The 11,640-nt window shown below is 41.5% G+C and overlaps 1 non-coding gene across 1 annotated transcript; it reads left to right on the plus strand.

Annotated features, from left to right (window-relative positions):
* The first annotated feature begins 2,763 nt into the window (after window positions 1-2,763).
* Window positions 2,764-2,870, plus strand: LOC147924537 (small nucleolar RNA R71). Its single transcript, XR_015587838.1, has one exon. It is a non-coding gene; the product is annotated as a small nucleolar RNA R71 (small nucleolar RNA).
* The last annotated feature ends 8,770 nt before the right edge of the window (window positions 2,871-11,640 follow it).

An 11,640-nucleotide genomic window follows, 5' to 3' on the forward strand; every position in this document is an offset into this window, starting at 1 on the left:
ACCGCTTGCATGTTCTGATACATGTTCGGCTGCTCGTCACACTGCATGTCATCGACTATGGATTTGCCATGGTCCGAGACCAACACAACAACCTCGGTAGGATGATAATCACCCTGATGTTCAACTTGCTTCTCAATCTCAACCTCATGCTCATCTCGAGCTGCAGAACGACGTGCTGATCTATGACTAGAAGAGGCTCTGGAACCTCGCAAACCGCGTCTCCTTCTCTCCCTGGACTCATGTGACGAGTGGCGTGAAGGAGCGGACGAAGGCGGATGCTCCCGTGACACATATGAAGATTGACGTGCTGGGGAAGGAACCGGAGAGAGTGTTCTCAGACGAGTTGGCTCGATGGAGACTTTGTGTGTGGCTCGAGAGAGGGGCTCGATCGGGTGTTGGCTTGAGTGGCTCGAGCGTAGTAGTTGGAGCGTGTGCGGAGTGAGATTGGCTTGAGCATGACAGCGGAGGCGTGGCTCAAACGAGTGCAGAGTGATGAACCTCTCCGGATGGGTCGAGTCTGATTCCATGCCGTCGGTTGAACCTTGCTCGAGTTAACGATGGTTTAGAACGCACGGTGGTGGTTGAACTCTGCAACACCTCTTCTTCATTATCCCAAACCTCTTCCTTAATTTCCTTGGAGGAGAACTTCTCATTGTACCTTGGAGCTTCTTGATTTGCCCACTCATCTCCTTCACCATAGCTGTTAACTCTCTCACTGAATCCCTTAGAATCTGAGTATTTTGGAGTTCATACAAACTGTCAAGCGCGGGAGGACTTGACTCTTGCGGTTGGTGAGGTTTAGGAAGCAGGTCTTGACTCTTAGGGAGGGTAACGACTGCACTCGAGTTGGAGAATGGTCGAGTGACACTTCGAGTTTTCTCTTTGGTTACCAAAACCTCAGTTTCTGCCTCATTCACACTCTCAAAGATGTCAAACCCAGCTTTATGATCTTTCTCTTCAATCACGAAGGTCTGCCCATCAATAGTTAATTTCTTCTTAGAATCCTTGATGTCAAACTTCATCTTGAAGTTTTTACCCAGATTGAGATCAATAATCCTTTTCTTGACATCAATGACTGCTCCAGCTGTAGCTAAGAAAGGTCTTCCCAGGATTAGTGGATCTTTAGGCTCTTCATCCATTCCTAGCACCACAAAATAAGTAGGAATCTCAACTTGTCCAATTTTGATGGGCAAGTTCTCTAGTAGACCATGAGGCAATCTAGTAGTCCTATCAGCCAATATTAAGCGGAGGTTGCATGACTTGTATTCTTTGAATCCTAGCCTCTGAGCTACAGAGAGTGGCATGAGGCTTACTGAAGCACCAAGGTCACGTAGGCACTTTTTGAAGGGCAATGGACCTAGAGAACAAGGCAAGGTGAAAGAAGCAGGATCCTCTAGCTTCTTTGGGATAATCATCTTCTGAATAACAGCCTTGCATTTATGAATAACCCCACCTATGACATGTACTACCCTCTCATCTTCCAAAACCTTAGTTTGAGCTCCTTTAGCTATCTCCTCCTTCTCTTTGGTCCTTTCTGTTACCAAATCAGTTAAAAACTTTTGATATTGAGGCACAAGTGCAAATGCATCAAGCAAAGGCATCCTAAGTTCAATCTCCTTGACTTAGTTTTCGAACAGAGCTTTATACTTCTCAGTAAGCTGCTTCTTAAACCTCACTGGAAATGGTAGAGGTGGCTTGTATGGTGGAGGAATGAATCTCTTAAGTTAATCTTTGGGAGTAGTGGGTTCTTTAGTAGCTTCCGGATCAGATTGCTTGGCTGACTTAATTGGATCCTTGAACACCTCGACAGGATCCTTTATCTGAACTTCATATTGAAGAAATTCCTCCCCATCTAAACTCTCAGTGTCCTCAGTGAGCCGTACATCTATAGCTTGGGTGGTGATGACATGCATAGTAGCATAGTCCTTGGGGTTTTGAACTGCTTTTCCAGGTAGTTGGCCAGTTGTTGGGGTAGAAGTAGAAACAGTCTTGCCTTCCATATATTTCATCTTGGAGTTAAGAGCTTCAAATTTGACATTCAAATCATTGTAAGAACATTCCATCCGCTGACTGAGTTCAGCAAACTTCTTAGCAGTATCCAGAGAACCACTAGCTTGACCTTGAAGAAGTTGTTGTAGCATGTGCTTCATTTCTTGATCTGGAGCTTGATGAGGTTGAACTTGTTGAGGTGAAAATCCTGGTGGTGGTCCGGAAGGAGCGTTATAACCTTGCTGGAACTGTTGCTTAGGCATGAATCCTTGATTGTAAGGAACAAAAGGTTTTTGCGGACCTTGTTGTTGCTGCTGAGGAGGGTACACCTGATCTTGTGGATTTGCAACATTGGTGCTCCGGTAAGACAAATTGGGGTTCGTCTTGTAGGGGTTATAACCCTTGTTGTATCCACCTTGATTCTGGACATAGTTGATTGCTTCAGACTGCTCACCTTTCCCATCCTGACCTTAAAAAGGGTCATCCTCAGATACAAAATGGACAGTCTGCTGCTGACTTAGCAAGAGGCGGTCAAGCTTGTCATTGACATTCTTAAGGTCCCTCTTGTACTTCTCCTCAGACCCAGCGTCACCTCTAACCGTGCGGTCGTAGTCTTCATTGTAGTTACCGTCAGACTGGGCGAGATTCTCAACCAGTTGCCATCCTTCATCAACGTCTTTGTTCAGGAAGTTACCATTAGAAGCAGTGTCAAGCAGCATGCAAATTTTTGGAAGTACACCATGGTATAGAGTGCTTAGCAGTGACTCGTTGCTGAAACCATGGTGTGGACACTGGCTGTGGTAACCCTTGAAACGCTCCCATGCTTCACAGAATGATTTTGAGCTCTTCTGAGTAAAGCTAGAAATCTCATTCCTGAGACGTGCTGTTCTGGAGTTGGAGAAGAACTTGGCCAAGAATGCTTTCTTGCAACCATCCCAAGTGGTGATTGATCCCTTGGGAAAGTTTTTCTCCCATTGATGAGCTTTGTCTCCCAGGGAGAATGGGAAGAGGCGCAACTTGTAACCATCCTCACTCAATCTTGGTGAGACTGCACAGACGGTCGAACTCGTCCAAATGGTCTAGTGGATCCTCCATAGGCAACCCATGAAACTTGTTTCCCTGGATCATGGAGATCAGATTGCCTTTGATTTCGAAGTTGTTGTTCTGCACGGCGGGAGGGACGATTCCAGCACGTTGAGTATGAGTGTTCAGTGCATCCCCAACACCAATGTTTCGCGATCTCGGATTTGGTTCATTCTGTTGTTCCATACTGACTGGTGCGGGATGATCAGTGAGTTGACAAGCTTGTCGTGGTCTTTGTAACCGATTGATGTTTTCGATAGCAGGAAGGAGGTTCTGATGTCCTCTTGATCTGGTGTGCATGCAATGTTGCAATCAACAGGTTCCTGAGATGCAAAAGAAACAAGCAGACAACCAAAACAAGTCAGTACTCAGAATGATAAGTGTAATAGAACTTAATCTTGTAAAACTAGAAATCTCAAATGTAGCAAAACGAATCTCAAATGGCAGCGGCGCCAAATTGATACTAGGATTTTTGTGTCTCTATCCTAGCAGGTTCAATTAACCTTATGTAGTTGTAGTACTTAAGGTGTCAATCCAAATGGGATGTTGCTAACAATTGAGATGCAATCAAGCTATCACAAGTCAAGCCAATTCAAAGAGTGTTTTTATCTAACAATCCTAGAATAAACAAAATGCAAAACGGAAATGAGTCAAAGAACTAGAAACGAGAATGCATGACAAGAAGCAAAAATGAATAAAAACATAAACGAGTCTAAGCATGAACTAAAAAGCAAGAAACGAAACATTTCCAGGAATGTAATAAAAATCAGGAAGAAAGAAGTCCTAAGGATGGGGTAATTGATGTCGGTGGAGTATCCTAGTCTACAGAGTGTTTAACATACCACAAGCAAACTATCCCTAAACAATGAACATCGAAAGTTAGCTAATCCAATCTCTTGGCAAAAGCTACTCAGACTCAACCACTTCCATACTTAGCTCTCGCTAGAGAAACGTGGTTGAGCAGGCATGACAAACAAGTTCATTCACGTCAACAGACATCCTAGACAACTAATCTCTTAGGCTAGGAACGTAAGTCTCTGGCACTAGTTGGTCAGACATTTCATCAAACACCTTTTGGGTGTGGAAATGTCTCGAGCCTAGTTCCAATTGATCAGAGAGAAACTAGCAATTCTAACTCTAGTCTAGAAGGGAATCATACAAATCAAGCTTAAACACTCTACATCCTAAGATCCTCCACCTAATCTACCCCATCCTCAAGAACTACCACACTACTCAGATCCGAAAATTATAGTCAAGGATGCAAACACAGAAATCATTGAATCAAGCATAATAAGATAGATAAAAATAAGATGAAAAACTTTGTAGAAAGAATCAAATGCAAAATCTGAATAAATCTCAAAAATATCGGAATATAAGTCTCAGAACGTATTGGTGGCTAGGTTCAGAAATCTTCTGAGAACAAAAACGAGATAAAAGATAAGATTTTTCAGCAAAGACTTAACAAAATGTATATATAGTAGTCCAACATGGAAAGCTCTAAAACTTAAAACGACAAGGTAAAGCGTCGGTTCGGTAATCTCCTGAAGCGTGTGAAACCAAACGTCTTTCTTCCCGACATGTGCGATCGAGTTTGTGTGCGTCGAATGGAATGCAATGTCATCATGGCTCGGACGGACGGCTGAGGAGCATGGCTCGGACGGACGCTGGGGAGCATGGCTCGGACGGACGCTGGGGAGCATGGCTCGGACGGATGCTGGGGAGCATGGCTCGATCAAACAAGCTGGAGTGCGTGGCTGAGGAGCATGGCTCGATCAAACAAGCTGGAGTGCGTGGCGGGGAAGCATGGCTCGATCAAACAAGCTGGAGTGCGTGGTGGGGGAGCATGGCTCGGTCAAACAAGCTTGAGTGCGTGGCTGAGGAGCATGGCTCGATCAATAAAGCTGGAATGCGCGGCTGAGGAGCATGGCTCGAGCGTGGTGTATACGCATCCACTAAAACGATGATAACTCTTGAACCACACCTCCGATTGGCTTTAAATAAACGGCTTTGGAAAGATAACTCAATTCCCTACAACTTTGATGAAGACGTCGAAAGCTAAATCCAACTCGAGTGGAACGGCTCGAACAAATGGCTCGGTTAACACTTCACGGGGATGGCTCGGTTGATGCTTCCCGGAGATGGCTCGGTTGACGCTTCACGGAAGTGTTGTGAGATTGGTTCGAGAGACGGTTCCGGGAGTGTTGTGCAGTGGATGAGTCGAGCGATGCGCTTCCAACGTCTCCTAGATACCTGAAATACTCCGAAATGCACAATGTATGGAAGGATGATGCAAGAACTACCTAAACATGCAAAGTGTATAGAAAGGACTAGAAAATGATGCAACCCAATGAGTTATCCTAGCTAAATGCATGATAAATATATGCTAAGGAGAGGCAAAATATAGACATATCAACTCCCCCAAACTTACTCTTTGGTTGCCCTCAAGCAAACAATCAAGAACAAAGTATGGAAGAGATATGTGAAGATGGGGTCTCAGAACCTAAAACATGCTAAATAAAATAGTTAGAATCAAGGTTCTTGTTTTTAGTTCTATGATGCATGGTGAAGGAACTCTATATTTTTTCTACACATGCAATCCTATCAATCATTCCCTTTAACATTCATTAACAGAGAACCGTGAATCGAGCTAAGCAATGTCGTTGAACTCATTTGGCTAGGGTAAAAGGTTAGAGACTTAGATGGTCTCCTTCTCAAGTGGTTTCATCAATTCAGAACAAGGTTTTCTCACGAAAAGGAGTTGAGCTTAAGAGAAGACTAAAGGTTGAAACCAACTGATACATACAAGAGCAGCGTCCTGTCTATCCAAAGAACGTTCCAAACCAAAGTTGGTTCTACCCTTCATCACAAACATTATCTCAAACCCATTCTTTCATTCTTTACACTTGGTCTTAGGAGGAGTTCACTTCTTATCATTTTAGCGGATTGATAAATCTTTACTATCAGTAAGGTTGTTTTTCTTTTCTTCTAAGGAATCTAGACATCTTAAACATTTTACTTTCTTTTCTTTGTCTAATCTTTTCGTTTTATGCCCAGAACCAATAACTCATTATTTTGCTCAACCCAAATCCTTTACTAGACTTGTAAACCGTGAAAACACATCCCTCTCCTAAAGACATTCTACCCTTTACTTTCTTTTTACACTACACTTTTCTGCACAAATCCATACCCAATACCCAAAATCGAGTTCTCACCTAGTCCTACTAGTCCGGATAACGCGAACTAGAACTACACAGGATCCTACTCTTGTCGGTTAGAACCTAACACTTTCTAACAAGCTCAACTCGGAAAAAGGCCTGACACTCAAGAATACAATCAGCTTGAAAGAACGGTTGGTTAAGGGTGCGGGGAGTTGTTCCAAAGATGGGAATCAGCTACTTGGATTGAATGGTAAAAAATATATTTGTAACATACAATATACTTAGATGTAAAAAAATACACCTAATGGTTGGATAAAATAGGCTAATCATACACAAGCTTACAACAAACATAGATAGATAGATTGGAAAACTATAAACTGTTTTTGATAGATCCATAGGAGCTCGGAGACAAAGGTTACATACATCATGATGTGTCAAAGAAACTTCCATGAATACATCGGGAAATTTAACATTAGTTACTATCAAAAAATTTTGTGACACTGGAAAAGGGCTTTTAGTTTCATTGGTTGCCGGAGCATGCCACTTTGAGATAGCTAAAAGACGTAGACATGTTCTCTCCACACATGAGGAGGGCAAAGTTAAGGTTCTCTCGATGGTGGAAGAGGTCGGACGCATGCAAGGTTATCTTCCCAAGAGAGGAAGGCGGAGCCAAGGTTCTCTTCACGGTGGAGGAGGTTGGACACATGATTCTCTCCATAAGGGAGGAGGACGGAGCCAAGGTTCTCTCCATGGTTGGTCATACACTATTGTGATGATACATCATTGATTAGTATACTATGTAATATATTATTTATTCGAAAAGTTTCTTGAATCAACAATTTTAGTGATTAAAGAAACTATGCAAAAGCTAAAATAAATAGACATATAATAGTAGATATTTTCCTAGGTAATGTTAAAGAATATATATGTAACATACAATATACTTAGGTGTAAAGAAATATACTTTTAATGGTAACAGAAATCAAAAATTTGTAAATGGATATAAATCAGTGTATTATAGCAAAAAATGTTTTTTATAAATAATGTACAACAAATTTTAATATATTTTGTTAAATTTAATCTTATTTACAAAAATTTTAAACCCGCACATCAGACGGGTCCTTATCTAGTATATATAAAACACACAATAACAAGTTATATAAAACAATATTAAAAAACTACAAAATCTTATATGAAAAAACAAAATAATTTGTAATTTTCAAAAAAACATAAATTTCATGTAAAAAATATTAAATTACTCAATATAACTATTTTTATAGTGAAGTGACCTTAGTGCAGTGCCCAAAGGTAAGTTCTTAATGCACAAGGCACCATCACACCAGAGATAGAGTCCCGCTCCCTATGAATGTAGGGATTAGGCTAATGGGCCGGCCTATGGCCCAATGGTTGATAAAAAAAACTATTTTTATAATGCTCTCATATATGATTAATTACTGCATTTTTATTGTAAAAAATATTTTGTAAATGGTATATCTTTTATATATCAATAACTTCAATTTTAATTTAGTGTGTTTGAATTTATATAGATTTTTTTATAACAATTGAATTTGATAGAATTATTTGTAAGATAAAATATATGACAAGGATTAAAATGAAATTTATAAAAAAATTTAAAGATCTCAATAGTGCATCCTCAAATTTGAAAGTTTACTATTCAAACCCTTAAAATTTGAAAGTTTAAATGTCTGTTGGAATTCAAAAATCCTTCAAATTTAAAGGTTTGAGCGTCTGTTAGAGATGTCCTTAAACACTACTAAAAGTTACATCCAACATAGAGAAAAGTATACAAAAACAAAACAACAAATGCCAAAATTTGGTACAAAAGTTTTATATCAAATTATTTAAACTAATTAAGTCCAAATCTAAGCGATATTTTCTGCAAAAATCAAAGTACATTTAATTACATGATTACATAGTATTTTTAGTGTGCTGTTTTATAAAATCGGAACCGAATCCAAACAAATTTGTCAAATCAAACCAAACTGAATAAAAAAAAATTATTCTTTTATTTTCAAACTGAACATTTTAGGGTCGAAGAAATCAACTACTGATTTTTTTCGAACAGAACTGAACCATATAAACCTTTCATCACTATTTTGATTTCTGTTTTTTAAACATCTGTAAATTTAGAATTTTGGTTTTGTTGGTCTTAAAATATAGTAATATACTAATGTTAGATCGGATTATAAAATCTATTTTTCGTAGACTATTCGCGAAGCTGTAATATTATTGTCCGTATTCCAAAGGAATAGTTTTTTGGGTCTTATAAAATACTATTCTTAGTTTTGGTTGGGGGACCATTTTTTTTTTTTTGTCAAACAACTTGTTTTCATTCATCTAGAATAAACAAAGTTACATGAGAGCAAGAGTACAATGATAGGGCTTACAACAAAGTGGTAGCAACAATCAAAGGCTAAAGAGATACAAAGCAAATAAAGATAGGGTTCTATGAGTTTTCCAAGAAGGTGCATGACCTTGAGAGACTTGCAGGTTTTGAAGAATCTTTTGGGACCAAAGCGGAACCGAACATGAAGAAAAACTTCTCGAATTCCTTAACCAACAAGTGGTCATAAACGGCTCGTGCGACACACGCAGAGGAGCTTTTAGAAAGGTGTACCATGTGAAGGGTACAAATAAGGGTTCTCGCCGGAAAGGGACGTTTTAAGAGCCATAACTCAACGTTTTTTATACTCTTAAACTCAGAGCACATACCTTTAGGTAAGGCTTCTGTCGGGTTTCTCAAATGATAGGTGCAAAACCGTAACAAAGCAGGTGGGTCCTCCCTACCATGAAGCCAAAGGCCATGGAGGTTAAGGAATTCCACACAAAGATTATAGCCGGTTTTGCTTTCGAAGAGGCAAACAAACCCGAGGTTACATCCATTAGGCGATTTGGAGAGGGAAGTCGGGCCACACATGTCATAACTCTGCACGCTTTGGGATTCACAAGTCAGAGACATAAGGGATATTAGTACCAGAGATCTCGTTTGCTTAAGACAAAACCATTGCAATGATGATGAATTACTTCTCAGCTGGAGTCTTCGACCAGCGAGTTTGTAATCTTGATACAACCATCTGCTAAGGTTTGGCCAACAAATACTTGGATCAGACCCGGAATTGATAAGAGATAGGTTTGAGACCAGCCTTATGCCATTCTTCTCTACATCTCTACATTCACGTATACTATCCTTGATGGTGCTAAAAGGTGCTTGTAGAGGTTTGGATTTTGTAAGAGACAGAGCTGACAGAATGAAGAGTATACGGTAATCACCGCTCCATTGAGACGGGATCATAATGCCGTTCCTTTTCATTCTTATATTGGTGAATTGATGAGATATGAATTGATGTGCTGTTCTAGTATTTGGTTCGGGGGCACTCAAATAGCAGTCTTGATAAGGGAGCTGAAAACGAACCTTACATGTGGAAGTGATTGGGTATTGGATTCCCTTGGAATTGAAGGCAATAACCAATGTGTGACAATTGTGCTTTATAATCCAGGGATAGGTCAGCCACCATCGAGGAGAGGCGGAGATTGCAGCATTAGGATCCTCTTTTGTTGCATCCGTGGAAGAAGAGTGTTTACGGCCATCGCCACCATATGGACGAACAAAGATTACTGGGCTTTCCAAGAGGAGGAAAAAGACAAACCTGGTCCGGCATGGTAAAGTAAAATTTATAACAAATGTGTTGTTGGGCCGAGACTGTAGGCTTAGTGGGCTAGGTCCACCAAGGGGAGAAATCAGTTGGATTAGGGTTTCTCTTGCCGCCGTCAACATCTTCGCCAAAGCCATCGTTGCAGCTTCGAGATTCCGATGAGGTTCGCAGTTGACAAGCAGCGTGAAGCATCTAGGTGCCCAAGATCTAAGAGATGGTTTAGGGCAGATATCTCGGACTCAACTTAGTCTCAGTCAATGACCTGTTCGGACCCCGCAACATAGCCATCTTGAGGTACACTCTGTCTCCTACCTGAAACTCAAGATCTCTCCTCCTCCTATCAGCATAACTCCTCTGCCTATCCTGAGCCTCCTTCATGTTCAGCTTGAGAACCTGAATCTTCTCTGAGGTCTCCTGAACAAAATATGCCCCGAACATGCTCCTCTCCCCCACCTGAGTCCAGCATAACGGTGTACGACACGGCCTCCCATACAAAGCCTCATAAGGAGCCATCCCAATACTCGCCTGATAACTGTTGTTGTAAGCAAACTCTACCAGGTTCATGTGATCTGCCCAATGGCCACCCAAATCCAAAACACACATCCTAAGCAAATTCTCCAGCGTCTGGATCGTCCTCTCTGACTGACCATCTGTCTGGGGATGATAAGCTGTACTCATATGCACCTTAGTGCCCATCTCTGCCTGAAATGCCTTCCAGAACACCGAAGTGAACTTAGACACAATACTCGCTGGTACCCCATGCAACCTGACTATCTCCCTCACATACTTCTTAGCTAAAACCGCTACTCCATCAGTCTTCTTAATGGCCAGAAAATGTGCTGACTTAGTCAACTGGTCCACAATGACCCAAATAGCATCAAACGTCATGGACAATGGCAAACCCACCACGAAGTCCATAATAATCATACCCACTTCCACTCAGGAATGGGTAGACTCTTCAGCAACCCGCCAGGTACCTGATGCTTAGCCTTCACTAGCTGACACACATTGCACCTCACGACCCAACTAGCAATATCCTCCTTCATCCGACCCAGTGATAGTACCTCTTGAGATCCCGGTACATCTTAGTCGCTCCTGGATGAATAGAAAATCTGCTCGCATGAGCCTCTCTCAGAATCTCCTGCCTCAACTTCTCATCATTGGGAGACAAACCCGACCGTGCACCAAGATAGTACCACTATCTGAGACCTGATACTTTGAATCCACATCCTTTGAGGCATTCACCAGCCCCAAATCCTTCTCCTGAGCCAACCGCACCCTACTCGGAAGATCTGCTCTATCAACTGCTTCCAAACCCAACGGTTCCTGTGAAACAGCACACAACCTCAATGCACTGATCTCTCCAATCAGAGACTCCATCTTCTGCTCCTGAGCTGAAGCTACCCTCTTCCAACTCAGAGCATCTGCAACTGTGTTAGCCTTACCAGGATGATAGGCTATCTCCAAATCATAATCCGCCACAAGCTCCATCCACCGCCTCTGTCTCAAATTCAGCTCAGGCTGAGTGAATATATACTTCAGGCTCTTATGATCTGTAAACACCTGTACATTTGCACCATAAAGATAAGATCTCCAAATCTTCAGGACAAAAACTACAACAGTCATCTCCAAATCATGAGTAGGATAGTTGCCCTCATGCTTCCGCAACTGCCGCGAAGCATAGGCAATCACCTTCCCATGCTGCATCAGCACACACCCCAAACAAACTCTAGATG

This window comes from Camelina sativa, chromosome 17 (genome assembly GCF_030686135.1).
Source record: "Camelina sativa cultivar CO46 ecotype springtype chromosome 17, ASM3068613v1".
Lineage (NCBI taxonomy): Eukaryota > Viridiplantae > Streptophyta > Magnoliopsida > Brassicales > Brassicaceae > Camelina > Camelina sativa.